Raw genomic sequence first — 24,648 nt, forward strand, 5'->3', positions numbered from 1 at the left:
GTTTAGCAACGGAAGAACCCTATTTTCATTTGGAGGCATATGACTCTATTTGTAACACGATCGGGGGTCAAGGTTTCTCACCGGGTGAGGTGAAATTGGTTTTATTTCAATTTTCGTTGGAGGATAAGGCAAAGAGATGGTTTTACACATAGCCATCCGCATCGATTTACACTTGGGCAGAAATACAACAAAAGTTTTTGGAAGAGTTTTACATGGCCCAAAAGACTAATGATGCGAGACGAAGTTTGAGATCTTTCCAACAACAATCGGGTGAAATGTTTCATGAAGAATTGGAGAGGTTCAACATGATGATCAAGAATTGTCCTCATCATGGTATAGCTCATTGGGAGTTGTTGAATGCTTTTCATGAAGGGTTGAATGCGGAAAATGAAAAGGATTTGATGTCAATCACAAATGGTACATTCGGTACCAGTTATGAACAAGATGATTGGGCATTCTTGGAACGAATGTCGGTCACACCGGCAATTGGAAGACCGTAAGTTCATGCTGTGGAAGATGTGGGGGTACAAACTACTAATCAAAGAATTGATGTTTGTACAAATTGTAACGAGTTGGGTCACGGGGCTGATGTGTGTACGGTAGGGCAAGCACAAGTTAAAGAGGTAAATACACTTCAAGGTCAAGGGGGTGGTAATGGGAATTTCAACATGAACTCAAACACTTACCACCCCGGGTTGAGAAATCATCCAAATTTCCTTTATGGAAATCAAGCAACTCAAATCAATCCGAATTTCCAAGGGACTTCTCAAACCACGTTTATTCCTCGTCAACAATACTTCAACCAAGAAAATCAAAGTCAATTTCAAGGAACGGGTGGTAATCAAGGTGCGTCTTCGGGCCAAAGTTCATCAAGTGAGAATGAAGTGATGGACATACTAAAGATGATGCAACAAGAGATGCAGAAGGGGAATCAGTTGGATGAAGCTCATATACAAAAGGATGAAATGCGTAACAAGGCCATCCAATCATTAACAACTCAAATGGGTCAACTTGCAACCGAGGTATCCAATTTGAAGAAGAATACAGGTCAACTCCCAAGCGACACCAAGGTGAACCCTACTTATACTACTTCTCACAATGTGCAATTAATCAAGTAAGTGTTTTAAGAAGTGGTAAGGAATTTAAAATCAATACTACACCGGAATTAGTTGAAGGTGTAGTAGAGGATGTGACGGGGGTAGAAAGTGAGGATGAACAATCTTCACCCATTCAACCCCCTAAACCATCCATGTTTTCAAGCAAAGATTCGGGTCAAAATAAACTTTTAAATGATAAACGCAAGGAAGTGGGAGAGGTTCTAATTCCATTTCCTTCGGCTTTGAGTGATCCGGGTAAGAAAAACATGATTTTAAAACAGGGTCCTTAAAAGGAGGAGATGTGGGAGGTATTTAAACAGGTTAAAGTTAATCTTCCTTTACTTGAGGCAATAAAACAAGTACACGCATATGCAAAAATTTTAAATGAATTGTGTACTCAAAAAAGACAACAAAAAGTTCCTAAACGAGTTGACTTAACTGAGCGAGTGAGTGCAATTCTTAAGGGTGACCTCCCACCTAAGCTTCAAGACCCAAGAGCGCCCTTGATTAACATTCAAGTAGGTGACTTTCAAATGTCACGGGCGTTATTGGATCTTGGAGCGGGTGTGAGTATTTTACCGGGGGGTTTGTGTGACCAATACGATTTTGGTCCACTTAAACGAGTTGAGACCACAGTTGTATTGGTTGATTTATCTCACAAACTTCCTTGGGGGATTGTGTGGGATGTTATTGTTAAAGTAGAGGAATTTTATTATCCTGTTGACTTTTTGGTTTTGGATTACTCGTCGGTTGACCCAACACAACAACAAAATGTTATTTTGGGTCGTCCATTTTTGAACACTGCTCACGCAATCATTGATTGTAGATTTGGAACTGTTGACATGGCCTTTGGAAATAGGAAAATGTGGTTAAATGTGTTCACTAATGTTTCTAATTCATTGGATAGTGAAGAATGTTTTATGGCAGATATTATAGATGGTTGTGTACCACACGAGTATGAGGAATGTATGTTGGATGTTTGTGTTTGTGATGAATCTAAACAGGTTCAAATTTGTGCATTGGAGTTGGAGGAAAGGAAACAAGATGTCTTGGCATTGCAAGAAGGAAGACCACCGTGGACTCATCAGGTTGAGAGTCTACCAACAGAAATCAATTCGGACAGTAAACCCTCATTGATTTGTGCTCCCAAGGTGGAATTGAAAGAATTGCCAAGTCATCTCAAGTACGCATTTTGGGAGAAGGTGAGACGTTGCCGGTTATCATTGCCTCTAACTTGAATGAGGCTCAAGAAGAAGGATTGTTGGAAGTGTTAAAGGCTCACAAGGCGGTGATTGGGTGGACTATAGCCGATGTGAAGGGTATTAGTCCGTCTATAGTCATGCACAAAATCATCACCACGGATGAGGCAAAGCCTACTCGGGAAACTCAAAGAAGGTTGAATCCTAATTTGCGAGAGGTGGTGAAAAATGAAGTCATCAAATGGTTGGATGCGGGAATTATCTATCCCATTTCAGACAGTGCTTGGGTAAGTCCAACACAGGTAGTTCCAAAGAAAGTCGGCACCAAGGTAATTAAAATGAAAGTGGTGAAAAAATCGCTACCCGACCGGTCACCGGGTGGCGAGTGTGCATTGATTATAGAAAGTTAAATGCGGCTACTTCAAAAGACCATTTTCCATTACCTTTTATTGACCAAATTATTGAAAAATTATTGGGTAAAAAATTTTATTGATTTTTGGATGGGTACTCGGGATATAATCAAATTGCTATCCATCCCGACGACCAACACAAAACCACATTCACATGTCCATATGGCACTTTTGCCTTTAGGCGAATGCCATTTTGATTGTGTAATGCCCCGGCCACATTTCAACGATGTATGATGAGTATTTTCTCGGACATGGTTGGGGATTCACTTGAGGTATTTATGGATGACTTTTCTATTTTTGGGTCAACTTTTGAAAGATGTCTTGATGAATTGGAAAAAGTTTTAAAACGTTGTGTCGAGACTAATTTGGATTTAAGTTGGGAGAAAAGTCATTTCATGGTACAAGAGGGTATAGTGTTGGGTCATGTAGTTTCGAGTCGGGGAATGGAGGTGGATAAAGCAAAAATTAAGGTTATTTCTTCATTACCACCACCGAAAAACGTAAAAGGGGTAAGGTCGTTTTTGGGGCATGCCAGGTTTTACTGGTGGTTTATTAAAGGTTTTAGCGTAATTACTAAATCTTTATGCAATTTGTTGCTAAAAGATGTCGCATTTGATTTTACTAGCGATTGTTTCAAGCATTTGATGCTTTGAAGGAAAAGTCAGTGCAAGCACCAATTTTGCAACCGCCGGATTGGACGAAGCCGTATGAGATTATGTGTGATGCAAGTGAAACCACGATTGGAGTAGTTTTGGGTCAAAAAATTGATTAGAAGTCGGTGGTGATTTACTATGCAAGCAAAATGTTATCCGAGGCACAATTGAACTATACCACTATCGAAAAAGAATTACTTGCGGTGGTGTATGCCTTGGATAAATTTCGGTCATATATATGGGGAAGTAAGGTGGTGGTTTATTCTGATCATAGTGCGGTTTGTTACCTTATGGAGAAGAAAGATGCAAAACCCCGTTTGATTCATTGGGTCTTATTGTTACAAGAGTTCGATTTGGAGATCCGAGAGAAGAAGGGGTGTGAAAATGTGGTGGCGGATCATTTATCGAGAATTCCTTTGGAAGGGGCTGATGATTCACATGAAATCAATGAAAGATTTCCAGATGAACAATTGTTAGCCATTTCCACTACACCGTGGTATGCTCATTTTGTTAAGTATCAGGCCACGGGTGAGATGCCAAAACATTGGGCCAAGAAAAGGAGGCAACAATTTCTATCCCAAGTCAAGCAATATATTTGGGATGAACCCGACTTGTTCAAAATTGGTGCCGACCAAATCATTAGGCGTTACATTCCCGAGTCGGAAGTTTAAGAGATTTTGGCACATGCTCATTCATCGGCTTGTGGAGGTCATTTTAGTGGGCAAAAGACAGGTTATCGAGTTCTTACAAGTGGGTTTTATTAGCCCACTATTTTTAAAGATGCAAGTGAATATGCCCGCCATTGTGTCAATTGTCAAAAGATGGGTGGAATTTCAAAACAGTATGAGATGCCTTGCAACCCATTTTAGTGGTTGACATTTTTGATGTATGAGGCATTGACTTTATGGGCCCGTTTCCAAATTCATGCGGGTATTTATATATTTTGGTGGCGGTGGATTATGTTTCAAAGTGGGTCGAGGCTGTAGCAACAAGGACTAATGGTCACGCCGTGGTATATAAGTTTATTCAATCCAATAAATTTGCAAGATTGGAATCCCAGCAGTGATTATAAGTGATGGTGGAACGCACTTCAAGAACTTCAATTTCAAGAAATTGTTGAAGCGGTATATGCTGGGACTTATATTTTAGACCGACGCATTGAATTATTATTATTATGGGCGAAAAATAATTAATATTTTTTGTCTCAACCAAGGGTGGATGTCTTGAAGACCAAGTCATGCTAGACTAGTATAAATAGATGTATTTGTTAATTTGTCCAGTATGAGTGTATTATTGTGTGAAATCTAGGGTTTTATCTCTTAGAGAGAGCCGCCGCCTCAAGGATGAGCTCTCCTGGAGGTGGCTGATCTTTATTGTATGTATGTGTGTATGTATGAGTGCTTTGTATGACAATCTTTTGACTAATGAAATCATACTACCACTTCTTTATTTGTGTTTTGATTATATATATTTGTTCATCCAGTCTATTGTTCATTGTAATCGATTCAGGCTCTCTCCCAAACACCACTCATCCGTCCAAAACACCTTTCAAGAGTGAATAAGATTCGATCCTAGCTCAGATCCGAGCTACGCCATTAATAACGTCCATTATTCATGCTTCCGCACCGAGGCTCGGGTATTGACAGTTGGTATCAGAGCAGGGTTGCCGAATCGTTCAGACTAACCACTGAATCTGATTCATCTCACTCTTGAATCCACTATGGACGTTAAACCGATGAAGTTTGTTAAAAATTTTTTAGGGTTTTGCAATTATTTGATGATTTGGGTAAAATTTATGTGGATTGATGTTTGGGTTGATGACTCGTTCAGAGATTCAACATCAATTTCATGTTTATTTGGTCATATCGGTCCAGATCTGATGTAACAGTGTTTTGAGCTCGTTTTGGGGCAAAACTGTTATTGAAGATGATTATCAGATCTGTAACGGCTGTAGATAGATTGAAGATAGATGGTTGATATCGAGATGACTGGGATATTGCTACAACGATTAATGTTAGATGAAGAAGCTTGGTTCTTGATCTGAAAATTAGGGTTTTATGTGCTTGTAATTGTTTCTGATGTGAGTGTGCTGCTTGAACAGTAAAGGGAATATTGAAGAACATTGCTGCTGGTACAATCTGATATGTAGAAGTTAAGAATGAACAGGTACTAGGAGCAATCTAATCATTGTTTGTAGCAGCAGATGGAAAATGCAGAGGGAATATTCAAGCAGGTTCTTTGATGAAAATCATTGATTGATGATGCAGAAGAAAGTTCTGTTGTTCGAGCATCGATATACGTACCCGAAAGGTATCTTATCTATTGCTCTCGCATAATGGACAAGACTGTCATGAAGTATTACGAGCAACAGGAAATGTTTCTGCTGTTCGAGCTTCGATATGTTTACCCGATAGGTATCTTATCTATGGCTCGAGCACAGTGGACAAGTCCTGAACTGTCATGAAGTATTACGATCACAAGGAAATGTTTCTGCTGTTCGAGCGTCGATATGTTTACCCGAAAGGTATCTTATCTATTGCTCGAGCACAGTGGACAAGTCCTGAACTTTCTTGATGTCTTTCGAGCACAACGGAATGATTCTGCTGTTCGAGCATTGATATGTTTACTCGAAAGGTAGCTTATCGATTGCTCGAGCATGCAAGGTCGAGCACATCAAGTTTGGATTTGAGCACATGAACCCTGAGCACATCCTTGTTTATCTCAACAATATCTTTTGGTGGCAAGCACACTTTGTTCTACTTGAGCGAATCTTCTTCGAGCACACTTTGGTTCCTGAGCATGCCCATGAAAAGAGAAGAAAAAAAAATACAAGTGTTTTCGAGCACATTTTTGCTTTTGAGCATGATCAGGAAAAGACAAAAAAAGAAGTATTTTCGAGAAAGGTCTCGAGCATACTCTATGACAGACTGAACAAGACTAAGTATTTTCGAGCATGGTCTCGAGCATGCTCGAGTAAACACAGAAGCATGATCGAATAACGACAGAAAAATAAGTGTTTTCTCGAGAAAGGTTTTGAGCAAGCCCTCGAGTAAGCTCTCCAGCATGCTGGATGAAAGAAAAACACAAGTGTTTTTGAGCAAGCCCTCGAGCAAGCTCCCCAGCATGCTCAATGAAAGACAAAAAAAAACACAAGTGTTTTCAAGCATGCTTGAGTAAAAACTGAGTATGCTCGTGAAGGGACTTTGACTTATGTGTGCTCGTGGACTGAATCCATGCTCGTAAATGAATTACACTTGAGATTTTTGGTGTCGTCGACCGTTTGACCAAGCTGACCTTTACGAAAGATATATACCAGGGGTATTTTGGTAAATTTCATCCAATCATCAACAAGCAAAAAGAAATCAAAGACTTATCAATTTTTCACAAACTTCATCAAAGAGCTTTACAAGAACAAGTGTTGACCAAGCTTACGGATTTAATCCCTTATGAGTGTCAACCAACATATTGTTTTGTTTATCTTTGTTTATTACAGAATCAACAATCTTGATAAGGATGGTCAAGGTTGTTTCACCCATACTTGATTTGAAGACACCATTTTCAAACACAATTGCAACGAAATTGGGGGAGTAAAAATTCTTGAATTTCATTGCAAGTTGCTTGCTTCAAATCAAGTGAAAAGACTCAAGTTAAGGAAAAGTTGATCAAGATCAATAATCCAAGATTCTTTAGAGATGTTTCATTGTTTGTGAGTCTTTTGATTTCCTAGTACGGTTGAGAAGATAGAGTCATCACTAGTAACATGGTGAACGGATGATCAGTAGAGTTTAACCTCCTATGAAAACAGTCACTTGATAATCAAGAACGGGTTATGGTTGACTTGAATGCTATCTTGATTTAGGGAATGGTTTGAAGATGATTTACAAGGAAAGAAACAGATTTGAAGAATGGAAGATTATTTGATGATCACATTGAGTTTATTTCTTTTTGTGATGACCTTGTTACTTGAAGTTGATCTTTGAAGTTCAAAGCCTCATTCATATGCCCATACAAATGTATCCGAATGTGATATAGGAAAAATGATCTAAAATGAACAACGGGAGAAGCTTAACGTAAGGGGGAGAATTTCAATGAAAGACAAAGAGTTTTTGAGGTGATCATGGAAGAAATTCGATGGCATCAGTCTAAGGGGGAGATTGTTGGGACTTATATTTTAGACCGACGCATCGAATTTTTATTATTATGGGTGAAAAATAATTAATATTTTTGGTCTCAACCAAGGGTGGATGGCTTGAAGACCAAGTCATGCTAGACTAGTATAAATAGATGTATTTGTTAATTTGTCCAGTATGAGTGTATTGTGTGAGGTCTAGGGTTTTATCTCTTAGAGAGAGCCGCCGCCTCAAGGATGAGCTCTCCTGGAGGTGGCTGATCTTTATTGTATGTATGTGTGTATGTATGAGTGCTTTGTATGTCAGTCTTTTGACTAATGAAATCATACTACCACTTCTTTATTTGTGTTTCGATTACATATATTTGTTCATCCAGTCTATTGTACATTGTAATCAATTCAGGCTCTCTCCTAAACACCACTCATTCGTCCAAAATACCATTCAAGAGTGAATATGATTGGATTCTAGCTCAGATCCGAGCTCCACCGTTAATAACGACCATTATTCAGGCTTCCGCACCGGGGCTCGGGTCTTGTCAGTATAATGTGAATCATCGAATTCCTACTCCGTATCACCCGCAAAAAAGTGGACAAGTTGAAGTATCCAACCGACAAATTAAAGAAATATGGATGAAGACAGTGCGGGTTGATAGGAAGGATTGGTCGGTGAAATTGGATGATGCACTATCGGCGTATCGAACCGCTTAAAAAACGCCCATAAGAACGACTCCTTACCAGTTGGTTTATGGGAAAGGATGTCATTTGCCTATGGAGTTGGCTCACCGGGCATTGTGGACTCTTAAGAGTGAACATGGATTACAATGAAGCTGGTGGGTTGAGAAAGTTGAAGTTGGCGGAATTGGAAGAGATAAGGGATGAAGCTTATGAGTATGCATCGACATACAAAGATAAATTAAAAAAGGTTCATGATGCCAAGTTGAGGAAGCGAGTTTTCGAAGAAGGGAAAAAGGTTTGGTTATATAATTCACGGCTTAAGCTTTTTCCCGGAAAGTTGAAAAGCGAATGGATGGGCCCTTATGTTATAACAAGAGTGGGTAAGTTTGGTGATGTGGAAATTGAAGACTTGTATAAAACCTATCTTTTTCTTATTTCCATTTTATCTTATCATCTTCTCTATCCATCCTTCTCTACCAAACCCTAATCCCCAAATTCATAACTTCTTCAAATCTTAAACAAAATCAACGATTTTCGGGTCTAACTTTACAAGATTTTCGCAAGGAATTACATTCTTTGCTGTGTTTTCATCAATCTTAACTTTTTAGGGTTCGATTTTGGACATTTTTGGTCCGAAAATTTTGAACAACAAGTGGGTTTTGCAAGTGACTAGTGATTAGTGTGATTAGAGTGTTTAATTCGGCTTAAAGGTATGTTTCTCTCACTCGATTGCTACAAAATTCATTGTTTAAGATTATATGTTTGTACATTGCTTACACGTGCTTGTTGAATATGAGGAAGTTTGATGTTAGTTTGAAAATGTTCTATGGTTGTGAATATGGTATGGAAAAGTATAGTTTGACAAAAGCTGAAAATAGAATATGTTCTATGCTTAACCGAAATGCTGTCAACATTTTGTGGAAAAAAAGGGGTTTATGACTTTCATATATTCACAACTGTAGAAACAAGCAAGTGTGGGAATGTATATAGAGATGAATACTAACTTGGTAAATGTTTGTCATTGTTTAGATGGGACGTTCTGCTAAGGATAAAGGAAAAGGGATTGCGGGTTCATCTAGCAACTCTGCTGCTGAACAAGCAAAAAAACGGAGGTTAGAACAACAACAAGAATGGGAAGAAGAGGTGCAGTATGTTAAACCGGATTGGACTCATGGACCACTAATAGATCATGATTTGAGATGGCAACCAAAGTTGTTTCACAAGAAAATGAATACTTTAACAAAGAAGTACGACTCATTTATTTGTGATAAAGTGGTCCCGGAACATGAGTTTGGTCCGTTTGATGTTTTTGATCGATTCAAGGCATTGGGTTGGGAAGTAGCCCTCAAGTGTTATGATCGAAACGAGAAGTATTTTTTCATCAATGAAATTGAAGAATGGATGGCAACTTTGAGATGTCCGTTTAATAAACCTTCGGGGATGAAGCTTATTGGAACTGCTAACAACATTGAAGTCACTATGTTATTTGAAACATTGAGGCAAATTGCACGATTTGACAGTAAGCCTCAAAGCAACTACGTGTATCCAGATTTGAATGACTTGTATTATCAACCAGACAGGCATCCAACTTGGAGAATGATGTTGGAAGCATTTTTTTTACCCGGCACTTATGATGGGAAGTTATTGAGGAAGAATTTAAATATTGAGCCAAAATGTTGCTCATCATTTGTTTGCACAATACCATGCCAAGAAGAGGGAATATGCAAGAAGTTTGGTATCCCGATGTCCCGATCCTATACTCTTTGATGCATGGAGGACCAGTTGTTTCGTTCCGGTATCTAGTACTTAACAATATTTGGATAAGCCAGAATAATGTGAGTAGGAAGATTCTCCCACATTGTCGGTTGATTATCGCGTTGTTGATGCGGTTTTGTGTGATTGGAGATAATGATGTTGGAGATGGGAAGAAACATAAGTCGTTCGATGTGACAAAGTTGGTGGTTGGTTGGGAATACCGAGCAAGTGACCGGTACCATGTAAGGCCCCGAACCCCGGGAACCCCACAGTTGGTATTCATACAAAACACTTAAGAAAATAATTAAACTTGAAAACGGTTTCTTCCATTAAAACGAACATATCAGAGTGTCAATTTAGCGGAAAACACGAAAAATGAAACAAGTTCCCGAAACCTGGGAATTTTGCCCAAAACCAAATTAAATATAACTTTTATAAGTCCTTTGAAATAAAATGTTCATAAATCATTCTTCATTATTATTATGCCCATCACCGTCCAAGTAACTCCGTGCATGTCCAAGCGATAAGGCATCCTCTTTCTAAACTGAAATTCACACTAACATGCACACAAAGTCAGCTTGATCTGAGTGAGTTCAAGTTTTAAATAAATAATATCAGTAGTAATAATTATGATAGTCATACCAAAAGTTTAAAAAGTAAAAGGGTGCATCCATCAAATCATCATTACCGAAAGCTAAACATTCTCATACATACATATACAAAATGTATATGTAAACATCCTTTCAATTACATCCCTATATATATAACAGTATATATATATAACATCCACGTATAACATCAGGGTCGAGCAAACGTACAACCCAAACACGTAACATCAGTGCATGCAAACACAAAGTAGGCATACACAACATCAGTAGTCGAAACGATTACAACATCGCCAAATATAGGCCAAGCAATAATGTGTGTATATATATATATATATATATAACATCCCAAGGCCTACCATATACTAGCAAGCCTATATAAAATCGTTTAAAACATTTCTTCAAGTAAGAAAACACTTAGGTGTGCATGCTAACCCAAAATTTAAAAAGAGTAAAAAGGGGGCATCATGAACTCACCTGAAATCAATCGAACACCTGCAACGAGCTAAGAAATCCCTAACTACACAATCACAAGCAAGGGCCTGTAAATTATACCCAACGCGTTACTAAACTAGACCGTAAGAACACTCTTGTCTAGTGGGCCGTTCAAGCCCAACGCTTTGGCCCAAGGCCCAACACTTGGCCCAAGGCCCAACAACTTGGCCCAAGGCGCAACACTTGGCCCAAGGCCCAACAACTTAGCCCAAGGCCCAACACTTGGCCCAAGGCTAATCAAATCGAGTCGAATACGCACGTAATAAACCTTAAAGCCATTTGTTAAACGAATCAGCCCCAAGCGGACCAAATTCCCATTTTAAACCTTTTCATTGTCATAATTATGTCACCCGAGTTGATAGGGTTGACGGTTCCTTTTTACAACTCTCACTTTAACATTTAAATGAAAATTCGCGCACCGCCGAGTCGATTGACGAAGCACTAACCAAAACAGCCCCGAGCATCAAAAAATTAATTTTTCCACAGCCCTTAAACCCCCCTAGGGCTGTACAAACTGATTCGATCGGTCATCCGATCAATTAACGCATCAAACTCAACAATTTTCAATCCTACACCCGGTAAGCCCTAGTTTTCGAACTAAAATCGATTGACCGACCTAAAAACCTCCATTTGTCACGAAATTATAGTATGATGTACATGTCATACCTAGTGGGATTTTGATGTGAAAACCTCACTCAAAACAGCCTTGGAAGAGCTCAATTTGGCAGCCACCCGGTTAGCCTACAACAAGACGTTTTTCGATCAATACGCGCAATATAAGGATCAATTAACGTGTAAAAGACTTGGGGAATCGTAGTACATATCTTGAATTGAAGTTCTAAGGCTTAGAATTGGCTGCAAAAAAAGAAAATCGTGGGTCTTGGCTCCCTTCTTCCTGCCGATCGCAGCTATGGTGGGGGGGATAGGGTTAGTTTATGTTATAACATAACATATTACACTCTAGTCCCTCCAGATTGAAGTGCAAGGCAAAATGGAAGGAAAAGTTAGGTTCTTTAACGTACCGGGATGACGTAAACGCTTCCGAGAAACGTCGGATAAATCCTGAGAATTATACATACTCTACAATCTTTAATTCTTGAAACTGGAATTAACGGGCGTTACAAGTCCACCCCCTTATAATGGGATTCGTCCCCGAATCCCGATGCGACAGGAACAATTGCGGATAATGCTTCATCATCTCGTCTTCGGACTCCCAAGTAGCCTCGAAACCTCTTTGGTGTTTCCACTGCACCTTCACCTGTCTAACCACCTTATTCCTCAAACGCCTCTCCTGACGGTCAAGAATAGCAAACGGTTGCTCAATGTAGTTCAGCTTACTATCGAGTTCAATATCATCGAGAGGCACATGGGCCTCTTCATCTGCTAGGCATTTCCTCAGATGGGACACGTGAAAAGTAGGATGAATCCCCGCGAGCTCCTCGTGCAATTCCTGCCTATATGCTACCTCACCGACTCGGGCCAATATACGAAACGGGCCAATAAACCTCGGACTGAGCTTCCCCCTCTTACGAACACGAATAATGCCCTTCCAGGGAGAAACTTTTAACATAACCTGATCCGCCGCCTCAAACACAATAGGCCTTCGCCTTTTATCTACATAAGACTTCTGACGATCCTGCGCGGCCTTCATAAATGCTTTAATCTTATCGAGTTTCTCAGTGGTAGCCTCGACCACCTCCAAACTACCCAACTGCTTCTGACCAATGGAACCCCAACAGACTGGAGTCCTACACCTCCTACCATACTCTCAAACGGTGGCATCCCGATCGTGGCGTGATGACTGTTATTATACGAGAACTTTACCAGCGGTAAGTGACGGTCCCAACTACCACCAAAGTCGATAACACAAGCCCGCAACATATCCTCGAGAGTCTGAATGGTCCTCTCAGACTGACCATCCGTCTGCGGGTGATAAGCAGTACTGATGAGGAGTTTGGTGCCCATCTCCTCGTGAAACCTTTTCCAAAACATGGAGGTGAAACGTGTATCCCTATCCGAAACAATAGATACCGGAACCCCGTGCCTAGAGACGATCTCACGAATAAACACATCGGCCAGCTGCTCAGAATTAAAAGTCTCTCAAATCAGCAAGAAGTGAGCGCTCTTGGTTAGTCTATCCACGATTACCCAAATGGTGTCATAATTACCCCTAGGAGTACGAGGCAGTTTAGTCACAAAATCCATGGTAAGATGCTCCCATTTCCACTCAGGTATTTCCAACGGCTGAAGTTTCCCAAACGGCTTCTGATGTTCGGCCTTAACTTGCAGGCATGTCAAACACTTACTTACATACTGAGCCACCTCAAACTTCATCGCAGGCCACCAATAATTCTTTTTCATGTCTTGGTACATCTTGGTCGCGTCCGGATGAATGGAATAGCGCGACTTATGCGCCTCATCTAAAATCTTACCTCTGAAATCTCCATACCTCGGTACCCATAAACGCCCATCCTTATACTTCACCCCATCACCGACGTCTTCCAACAACTTTTCCTGACCCCAAATACGCTCTGACATAATCCATTCCACTTGCAAAGCTTCATTTTGGACATTGGCTATTGTTTCAAAATGTCGGGTTTGAGAATAAGCTAGTAGGATTTCACACGAATAGAGTTTGGTCTCTCCTTCCGGCTTAACGCGTCGGCCACCACGTTAGCCTTACCCGGATGGTACATGATCTCCAGATCGTAGTCCTTAATCAACTCCAACCATCGACGCTGTCGCATATTCAATTCCTTTTGCTCGAAGAAATACTTCAAGCTCTTATGATCGGTATAAATAACGTGTCAGGACCGTGTTTCGGGTGCAACCTTAGCAAATGTTTGACAAGAACACACCGACTTAATTACTCAAAGATCGATTGAGTATCCCGGCGGAATCAGGATATTTAATGACTGAGAATGAAAGCTTGTGGAGAATTATCAAACACAAAACAATAAATGATAATCGGTAAAGACTATTTCAACGACAAAGATTCACTATATTAAATGATACGTCAATGATACAGTGAATGGAATGTCTAGGGTTTTGTGTGACGGCGGCTTTTGATATTTGTCTGCAAAGATTGTCAGTATGCGTGCCAAAAAACCGTCTCCTAGTCGTACCCTAGGATGTCTATATATAGACCCTAACATTCCATGTATACGTCCTAGACATTACATAATGAAAGATAAATCTAATACAAGTGTTTCAGACCTCGAGCAAGGTATATACCTTGCTCGAGCAAGCTTCTTATACAAGGTGTGCTCGGAGAGTGTCCTCGAGCATACTTTACTTAGAATATATTCTCTTTCGGAGAATTCATATTCTCTTCGAGTAAGCTTCATTCCTCTTGACTTGTTCAAACTTTGCTCGAATAAGTCCATCGAGCAAGCTCGTTCTTCTTGATGTCTTCAGCTTTTCTTACTCAGCAATCTTTATCATGCTCGGATGTAAATCTTGCTCGGTAACTGAACTGTGCTCGAAGTCTTTGCTTTGATTCACGTAACATCCTCTTATTGCATCCATGCTCGTCCCCATGTGCTCGATCATCCTGTGCTCGTAACACTTGGTTGGAACTTGTATGATCAAGCCGTTTGCTCGATTGGCAATCCATGCTCGATAGAAGAATACCCTTGCTCGTTGAAGTGTAACTTGCTCGAAGCCTTCAACACTTAGAAGAATCAAGCATTTGAGATTCAAAACCTTGCTCGAAGTAGTAAAAACCATGCTCGATCGTCTGGGCTTGCTCGTATTCCATACTTAGCCGTTTCTCAGGAGGTTGAGAAGATTCCAATCTTCCTTATTAAGAAATCCGACCCAACAATCTCCCCCAAAACATACCTGCATAGAGTAACACATGTATCAGATTTCTAAATAAATCATTTAATAACATGTCATTTCATTACATAATTGGAATTCTGCCACATTAGCATTAAAAAAAACTAAATTTTTACAACTCAAACAAAATACAAAGATAAACAGAAATAAAAATCAATCATCCATTAGCTCCATTCTGTTATCTTCTTCCTCTGTTCTTGGCTTCAGCCCTTTCTTTTAGTTTCTTCACATATGCAGATCTTTGCTTCAGCATGTCAAGTTCTGAGGAGTCAGAGGCATCACTTGGAAATCTTGCACTAATTAAATCTTGTAAGTCTTGTGGATGCATATAATGCAGATCTCCATCCTCCCTTATGACTGCAATTGGTATCCCTGACTCATTTCTCAAAGTGGTCGAATCATCATTATGATTGTACGTTATGTATGTGATTCTTCCAAATTGTTGCACTCTTGAGTTGGGTTCCTTCATCACTTCTCTCGTAGCCAAGCACTCTTTTAAGGTTTTCCTTTTCTGATGAGAGCTGCTTGCTAGAGTTCTTTGTTTCTTTGATTCAGAGAGGGAAAGCTCAGATATGTGAACTTCACTGATTCTCATCCTCCTCTTCTCCTTTTCTGCTTGGCTCCTGATCTCTCTCTTCTTCTGCTGTAGAAATGGGAATCCCTTTTCAGCTTGTTCCTTCAAAAACTTTGAGAGATCATTCCTCAGTTGACCAAATGGTTGACTCCTTACTTGATTGTCATATAAAGTCAGCTCAGCCATCTTGGTCAGTTGTTCTGTTGTAAATTTCTCAAATCATCTCTGAACATGATGAGATGTTCTGCTTCATCTTCAGTCACAACCCTTAAGGTCTTCGATCTTCTGCCAAAATAGAGATGTGTGGGGAAATTCAAGTTTCTTGGCTGCACAAGCCTCACATTCTCTGACCTCTGGGTTCTGCTGAGCTCCCCATTTCAACTTTCTTAATCTTATCAAGACCCTCTTCAACATATCATCTCTTTATTGTATCTTCTGATTGCATTAACAGTCTTGACATTTTTACTCCCTTTTTGTGGAGGGCATTCATCATTTCTGCATGAACTTCTTGTTCTGCCTTCCTTCTGTCTTCCTGCAATTTCCTCTGTGTTTCAAGATACATCCTCTGCTCTCTGTGGTATATTTCCGTTAGCTCACAAGAGGCATGTTCTGAAACTGTTCTTCTGATATCCCTTTCTCCATCACAATTTTCTTTAACATTTCCATCCTTTGAGGGTCCTCAAACCACCTCTTTGCTTCTTGATCTTTCTTTTCTTTTTCCTCCTTTTCCTTCTGTAATCTAATTTTTAACTCTTGCTCTTTTTCAAACTTTTCTCGACTTTCTTGATCTTTGTGAGAGTCTTTAATTTGTTGAATTCTTCTTTTCAGTTCTTCAGGAGAGAGATTTATCACGAAATTGTAGTTGTAGCCATACAGCTGAAGGAATTTGATATCATTGTGTTTTGACTTTAAGGACTCATATTCTTCTTCATCTTTTTATTTCCTTTGAGTCCTTTTCCTGCTACTGTCTGATTCTTTGAATTCTTTTTCTTTCTCTTTCTTCCTTTCAGACACCTTTCTCACATAGTCAGATAGATTCTCCATGAGAGCCCTTTTGTACAAACTATCAATCTTGTCAAATGGTTGTAAGATCAGGAAAGCAGGCTTGTGACCAGCCTTTATCAAAACTTCCCTTTTACTTTCCTATCTCTCCAACCATCACCTTCTTTTGCCACGTCCTCTTTTGATAGTCTTTGAACATACAGAGGATCATAACCCAAACTGATCAAATATTCAACATCTTCATTTGTCTTTTCAACTTCCTTCAGTTCTTCTTCATCTTCACTTTCACCATCCAAGTCCACCATTTCTTCAAGATTATGAAGAGCCTCAATCATTGGTTCATCATTTTGTTTGGATTGAGCTCTTCTTCTTTCTTCTAGCTTGTCTCTCCTCAACCTGTATACCATCTTCTTTACTGACTTTTGTCTCTTGGACTCTGGTGTCTCAATTTCAGATGAAGGTTTTCTTTTGAGTTGTATTTCCTCTGGTTCTTCTAGGATTATTTCTTCATCAACAGACTCAGATTCGTCATTTTCAGTTTCAACTGTGTGTGTGTCAACAGGTCTTTCAGTAACTTCTTCAATAATGGGCTCATTTAAGTCATTTTGTTCTTTCATTTTCAGTTCCGTTTCTCTGCCCATATTGATGTAATCCTGTTGTGCTTTCTTTGTTGCCTTTACAATGTCTGGGTGATGTTTTTCTGGGTTGTTCAGTATGAGCGTTATATCTTTCATTATCACCAGTTTGACCATTGTAAATGCTGAAACCTCAACTATTCATCTTCTTCATTTGTTACAGGACCCAGTCCCAGTTCATCTTCATTCACTTCAAGCTTTTCAGGCTCAGTGATCAAAGGCTCTACAGCCTTTTTTGTTCAGGTTTTTGTTGATCAACATTCAAATTTACTTTCAGTGCATCAATTGTAGCCTTGATTGCTTCATCAGCTTCTCTTAATCTCCTCTGTTCTTCATATTCCCTCTCTTTCATATCAATCAGAGCTTCTATTACTTCTTGAGGGATTTCCTCCTCTTCTTCCACTCTTTCTTCCATTTCAAGGGCCTCCAACTCTTCATTCATTAGATTAATTGCAGTTTTCACAGATTCAGCTTCAGCCATGTCTTTATCAATAAAATCTTCCTTAAACAATAGATCATTAGACTGAACTGCATGCTTGGGTAAAGGGTGTAAGTCATCATATGTGTGGGCAATCCCTTTTCCCTTTTCTTTCCTCTTCAACTTTTCCTTTTCAGATTCATCTTCTCCAGTTTTCTCCCCCTCAACTTCTGACTCATCATTATAGATCTTATTGATCATGTTCAGTGCATCAGATGGTCCAACCTCCTCTTCAACATCAAGATTCTCCCCCTGTTTTGGTGCATCTGAGGTCTTCTCAACCTCAGACTGCCCCTCAAGAGTTTGAATTTTCAATAAAGCTGAGTTCTTTGCAGCCAAAATGGCATTCTTCTCTCTTAGCAGTATGTTCTCAAACTCCAGTTTGGCATTTTCACAAACAACATCATAAAGGTTTGGACTTGATTGTGGGGTTTCAGCAGTAGGTTTTGGAGCTGGTTCAGAGAATCGTTCAGATTCTGCGGTTTCAGGGGATGGATGTTTGTATGGTTCTGGGATTTGGGTTGGGAGAGTAGGTTCAGTTTGGTGATGGATAGGTATGTCTTGTTCAGTTGGCTCAATTGTGACAGGTGAAGAACGAATCTCAGCATTATCAGTTGGCTCATGAGCTTCTTGTCCAATTTCATACACAGACTCTCCAATTACAACCTGTGCATCAGCAGCATTGTCAATAACCATTGCATCTCCTCCATCGGCACCATCATCATCCTCATTATCATTGTCATCACTATCATCAACTTCCTCATCACTGTTTCCAGGAGTCCTTGGTACAGCAATGGCACCCAGTGCAGGTACGAGTAACCATGGGAGTACATCCAGGTCATCATTCTCAATGAAGTTACTCTGAGCATCCTTCATACGTTTTCATATGTTTGAGTCCTGCAACTTCAAAATATGCCCTGTCCTTTGAATGTCTGGTAAGGCTCTGTTTATTAAGATTTGAAGAAACCTTGGATACATCTGAAAACGTTGAGTAACATTCTTCTCTGCATTGAAGATCATCCCTTGAAAAATAAGTCTAGAAATATTAAAAGGTTGCTGGTAAAGAATAGCGACTGTGAGAGTCCTAAGCTCTCTGCTCAACAAGGTCCAAGTCCCTCTCCGAGGAGATAAGGACTGGATTACATGATGAATCAAAAATCTGTAGATTAATGGAAAACTTCCCTTTTGGAACTGTCCTTCCTTAACACCTCCCTGATAGCCCATAGTCTCTTGAAAAACTCTTGGTAGCCTTGGGGCTGAGTAGGACGGTTGATCCTCAAAATTGTCATTAAGTTTCAGTGCAGCTCTGATTGAGGCTTCTGTTATCTCAATGTCATGATTTAGTATCAATGCCTCAATTCTTTCCCCATTGACGTCATTGACATGTGTTGCGGAACCCCAAAATCCGAAATATGATTTCTGTATATTGTGGGGTCGGTAGTTAAAGCCACCCTTAGATTGGAGTTTCTCAAAAAGTTAATAATTGGCTCCAACTCACGGTTGTTATCATCTATCTCCAACCGAGCACACATATTATGCCGTTTTTCAAATTTGAAGGCCATCAGTTCTGCAAGAATAAGAAGAGTTGTCAGTACACAAAGTTGCAGAACTAATATATGAGAAAAAATAGATGATGAATGGCGTCTTCAATTAATCTGTTCCGTAGTAATATGCTTACCTGCAAAACAAGTAAACAGTTAGTCAAGTTATTCAATTTTGGAAACCCTAATTTCAAAATCGGTGCGACGATTATCGAACAGCGATGTCTTACCGAAGTCGAAACAGCGCTAATCAAAGAGAAATTAACGAATAATAGAACAGCGAGCAAGCGGAAGATAGTACGAGCTAGAGGGTTTTCGTCTAGGGTTAATTAGAGAAAGATGTGTGAAAAACTTTCTAAGTCTCCTTTTTATACCTAACGATTTGGTGGTACAGTACCTTGGTTTGTCATTTAGCACACGACAGTTGTCATTTAATTTCAAATTTACATGTACCACCCTTGCTCGAGTATACAGCCAAAATAAAATCTTGCTCCCCCTGTACACAAAGACATGGCAGAATTCTTGCTCGAGTATACTTAAAACTATATCATCAGTTCCCTATGCTCGAGATGCATTTCTGTGGGCTCAAAGTACAGTGCTCGAAAACCTTAACTAAATCTTTCCTAATCCTGCATTTGAGCACAGAAACTGGTACCCTAGTGTGCTTGAAAATTTCTTAGCAATAGAATCATCTTTCCCTATCTCGAAATTCTAACACAATATTCTCCACATGCTCACTAAGACACCTAGCACAGACCTTGCTCGAAACACTTAGATGGTTCCTATCATTCAGTTGTTGTGCTTGCAGACCCAAATACATAGTCACACAATCATGCTAGAAGACACTTAGTAAAATAACTAAGTATATCTTCATGCTCGTAGATCAAAGATAACAAAAACACATTAACAACAAGCTCGAATTACAATCTAATTCCTAGATCATACTCAAAAATACCTAGAACACTTTTGCCTAGAAATTTAGACAAAGATCACACTTAAACATTGCAAGAATTAAGATTACAAGTTAATGAAATCATTCATTTTGCTCAAGCTTGGGTTTGAGGTGAACAGGAGATCAAAATCCAGTTTAAAATTTTATGTCGTTTCATTGGAAAGATCTCAACATGGGATCAGATTGTCCAATATCTGTTACACCACTTCATTTTCAGCCTTATTATGATTTACATCAAGCTGACAGTATGTGTAAATTCTTAGCATGATTCTCATGACGTTTGTGATATATTTAAGGTTCAATTAGTTGCTTGAGTTAGAATGGTCACATTTTAGACTTTAGTTGTTCCTTATCTCTTCTCAAAGCTTATTTAGCTTTCTCCTAATCACACTGAATTGACTTCGACCCCCTGATGCGTTGGTCAAAAATTTTAATTTTTCGAGCAGTTTATTGAATAATAAGATACTTAGTTATCAGACCATAAGGTTGAACGTTGGACTTACAAGCCATCCAGACTTACATGCCTTTCATTCAGAGTGTTTAGGACTTATTTGGATGCCCCACTCTTGTAGTTCGTTTAGTGTCTCTTTAGGTCAAGATGTATTTGTTTAGCATAAATTAGTTTGAAGCATATTTCATTTTGATTTTCATCATTTATTTATTTATTATTTTTTTTTTTTTTTTATTTCCTTTTAATATTTATATATAGATATTTAGTTGCTGCTCATAATTTAATAAACTGTTTTTGGTAGACCAAAGCATCAACAAGCTCGTGTATGATTGGATAATTGCCTTTCTGCCTATCATTCGGAGAGATGTGTAAGAAAACATACCTTAGTTGTCAAATGAATCACCACATCAAACTTAGCATGATTATCGTATTTGTATCACAAAAATCACTGCACTCATGGGAAAAAGTTACACAAATTGTCAGTTTACCGAACTGAAATCTTTTAAGCCTATGATCCATGAGTTAGGTGATCAGACAATATGCTATCATTTCCCACATTAGTTGGATTCAATCTCCACCTGAATAACAATATTCATTTCTGAATATGAACTTGGATAATATTATCATCTCTCTTGTTTGATCACCAAAAGTTGCTTATCATAAAACATGTTACATTTTCAAAATCATTTATTTGATAGGTTATTTTTAAGGTTAGATTCTGAAAATCGTATAGTCTGGTAGTCACATTTGACAAGCAGACACTTCACAAGTGTCACACACATAATACTCACATCACACATTTCAATCAGCAAAGCACACAATACAGTGGAGCATGCATAGAAATCCATCGAGCATACTCGGAAGTCTGTAGCAACCTTAAGATGTATCATTACAGAGTTTGTGCTCGACAGAGTTGTACATTGTGTTCGTGCAAAAAACTTGTGCTAGGAATACTTAGAAAGTTATCCATAGTACATGTCCATGCTCGAACATCAAAACATATCATTTGTGCTTGAAATATGGTTTGTTTGTGCTCTAAGAACAATAGACACACCATAAGTACAGAACCATGCTCGGAATACTTAGAAAAGTTTTCCAAAGCAAGTCTGTGCTCGAGCAACTGAGCAACTGACATCTGTGCTCGAATGAGTTTGAATTGTCTTTGAGAAGCCTATGCTTGTGCTCGAAGAGCAATAAGCACAACATCGAGCACAGATTCATGCTCGAAGTACTTAGAATCATAAAAATTTATCATGCAAGCACAGATCAAAGTACTAACAGCTGTAAATATCAGATTTAACAAAAATTCGACATACACACATTCACAAACATGATTATGACACCCAGAACAGTCACACATATGATGAAGGCAAACAGAAAATTCAGATTAGTACAACTATCAATCATGCAAACATTCATAGTGAGAAACATGGATCATCAGTAAGCACCTCACTTAAGCACACATCCTAAATCATACTTCATCACCATTAATCATTCCTAGAAATTTTTACAGAAAATGAAATCTGGTCTTATCTAAAGGTTTGGTGAACAAATCAGCCAAATTTCAGATGTATCTACCCTCTTCATTTCTATAAGTCCTTTTTCCTAACAATCCTTAATGAAATGATGTCTAATTTCAATGTGCTTAGTTTTAGAATGTTGAACTGGATTCTTAACAATGAACATAGCAGCCGTATTATCAATTAAAATAGGTGTGAGTAAGAAATTCAGACCATAATCCAGCAGTTGGTTTTGAATCCACAGAACCTGTGCACAGCAGGCAGATGTAGCAACGTACTCTGCTTCAGTAGTAGAGATTGACACTGTGGTTTTCTTCTTGCATTGCCATGACACCAATCTGTTTCCAAGAAACTGACATCCTCCTGAGGTTGATTTTCGACTCATGTTGCATCCATCATAATCACTGTCAGTGTAAGCCATCAAATAAAAGGAAGAGTTCTTTGGATACCAAATTCCCAGGTCTGGTTTTCCTCTCAAGTATCTTAATATTCTTTTCACTACTAGCATATGTGACACCTTTGGATTAGCTTGAAATGTTGCACAAACATACATAGCAAACATAATATCTGGCCTAGATGCTGTAAGATACATCAATGATCCTATCTTGGCCCTATATTCATGCTGATCAACTGGCTCCCCCTTTTCATCAAGTACCATTTTCTCATGTGTGTCCATTGGTGTTGACACTGTCTTGAAGTCTTGACACTTGAACTTGGTGAGAATCTCTTGAACATATTTTGATTGATTATTGAAAATTCCATCTGGATTCTGTTGCACTTGCAATCCAAGGAAGAAATTCATTTCTCCCATTGAACTCATTTGGTATTTGGAATTCATTACTTGCTCAAATTCTTTGCACATTTGTTCATTTGTTGACCCAAAAATGATATCATCCACATATACTTGCAGCAGCAGCAAATCCTTTCCTCTCCTTTTGTAAAAAAAAGTCTTGTCTATGGCTCCTCTACAGAAACCATGTTCTAACAGATGGTTAGACAGCTCATCATACCAGGCTCTTGGTGCCTGATGTAATCCATACAATGCCTTGCTGAGCTTGTAGAATTTATTTGGATGAATTGGAACTTCAAATCCAGGAGGTTGAGTGACATACACTTCTTCATCTATCTTTCCATTCAGAAATGCAGATTTTACATCAATGTGATAGACTTTAATGTTCATTTATGCTGCATATGCCAGAAAAATCCTAATAGCCTCTAGTCTTGCAACAAGAGCAAATACCTCTTCAAAATCTACTCCTTCTTCTTGTAAACATCCTAGAGCTACCAATCTAGCTTTGTTCTTTATCACTATCCCCCTTTCATCCTTCTTGTTTCTGAAGACCCATTTTGTACCAATTGCATACCTTCCTCTGGGCTTGTGCACCAAGTCCCACACATGTAAGTCTCTGAATTGAGCTAATTCCTCCTACATAGCTTCCACCCAGCTATTGTCCTTCAAAGCTTGATTGATGTTCTTTGGTTCAACTTGGGATAGGAAACAGGCATACAGGCAGATATTTGCTTTTTCAAATGCACTTCTGGTAACTCTTTCATGTAGATCTCCAATAATGTTCTCTGTATGATGATTTATTTCATTTGAGGTACTTTGTACAACTAGAGGTACACACACTTCTGCTTCTAGATTTGACAAATTTAACTCAACAGATTCATCTTTAGATGTGACTTGAGTCTCAGTAGAAGTTTGAACAAGATTGAGTTCTGATGTAGATGCCTCATTTCCTCCTAGCTGCAATGAGTCAAACAGGGATTATAACTGATACATTTCTTCAGTTTGAGAATGTTGTTGACTTTGAATGAGTTCACTTTCAATAACACTTGGACCTTCATTTGAGATTTCAACTTCAGCCTCTTGTCCAACTCTCTCTAGATCATCTTCTCCTTGGATAGTACCTCCAAAGGTAAATCTATTTGCTTCAGATGCAACTGAGGTCCATAGTTTGTCCAGATCAACTCGCTTTGCTTTTCCTTTTTCTTCAAAGCTGGGTCTGTACATACTATCATCCATGTCTTCATTGTAGATTTTAAATGATTTGATCATTTTCTCAAGATCAAATAACCATTTAGGATCATCAGTATTGTTGAACTGGTTTTCATTGAAGATAATGTCAGACGATTCAATCACCACCATGTGCTCTTTCACATAAACTCTATAAGCTTTTGAGTGAGATGAGTAGCCCACAAAGAAACATTCCAGTGATTTGGACTGGAATTTATTCAAGTAATCCTTTGTGTTCAAGAGTGAGCATTTGCATCCAAAAGGCTTCAAGAACTTCACATAAGGCTTTCTCTTGTAGAGAATTTCATATGGTGTCTTGTTTTGAGCCTTGTTGAGTAGAACCCTGTTCTGCACATAAAGTAACAGGCATGTTGGCATCAGCAATCATGGTCCTTGCAGCTTCAATTAAAGTTCTATTTCTTCTTTCTACAACACCATTTTGTTCAGGGGTTCTAGGAGCACTATACTGCTGGAAAATACCCTTAGACGTGCAGAATTCACTCATAGTCTCATTCTTGAATTCTAACCCATTATCACTTCTAATCACTTTCACTCTCTTCTCAAGTTGATTTTCCATCTTCAAAACATAAGCCTTGAGTAACTCTGGAGTCTCATCCTTG

At 39.0% G+C, this 24,648-nt stretch overlaps 1 pseudogene; it reads right to left on the bottom strand.

Annotated features, from left to right (window-relative positions):
- Positions 1 to 236: 236 nt before the first annotated feature.
- LOC143625727 (small nucleolar RNA R71) lies at positions 237 to 337 on the bottom strand (annotated as a pseudogene).
- Between the last annotated feature and the right edge of the window lie 24,311 nt (positions 338 to 24,648).

The sequence above is a fragment of the Bidens hawaiensis genome, unplaced genomic scaffold (genome assembly GCF_021521415.1).
Source record: "Bidens hawaiensis isolate Kalapana, Puna unplaced genomic scaffold, B.hawaiensis_p1.1 tig00004199_1, whole genome shotgun sequence".
NCBI classification, from domain to species: domain Eukaryota; kingdom Viridiplantae; phylum Streptophyta; class Magnoliopsida; order Asterales; family Asteraceae; genus Bidens; species Bidens hawaiensis.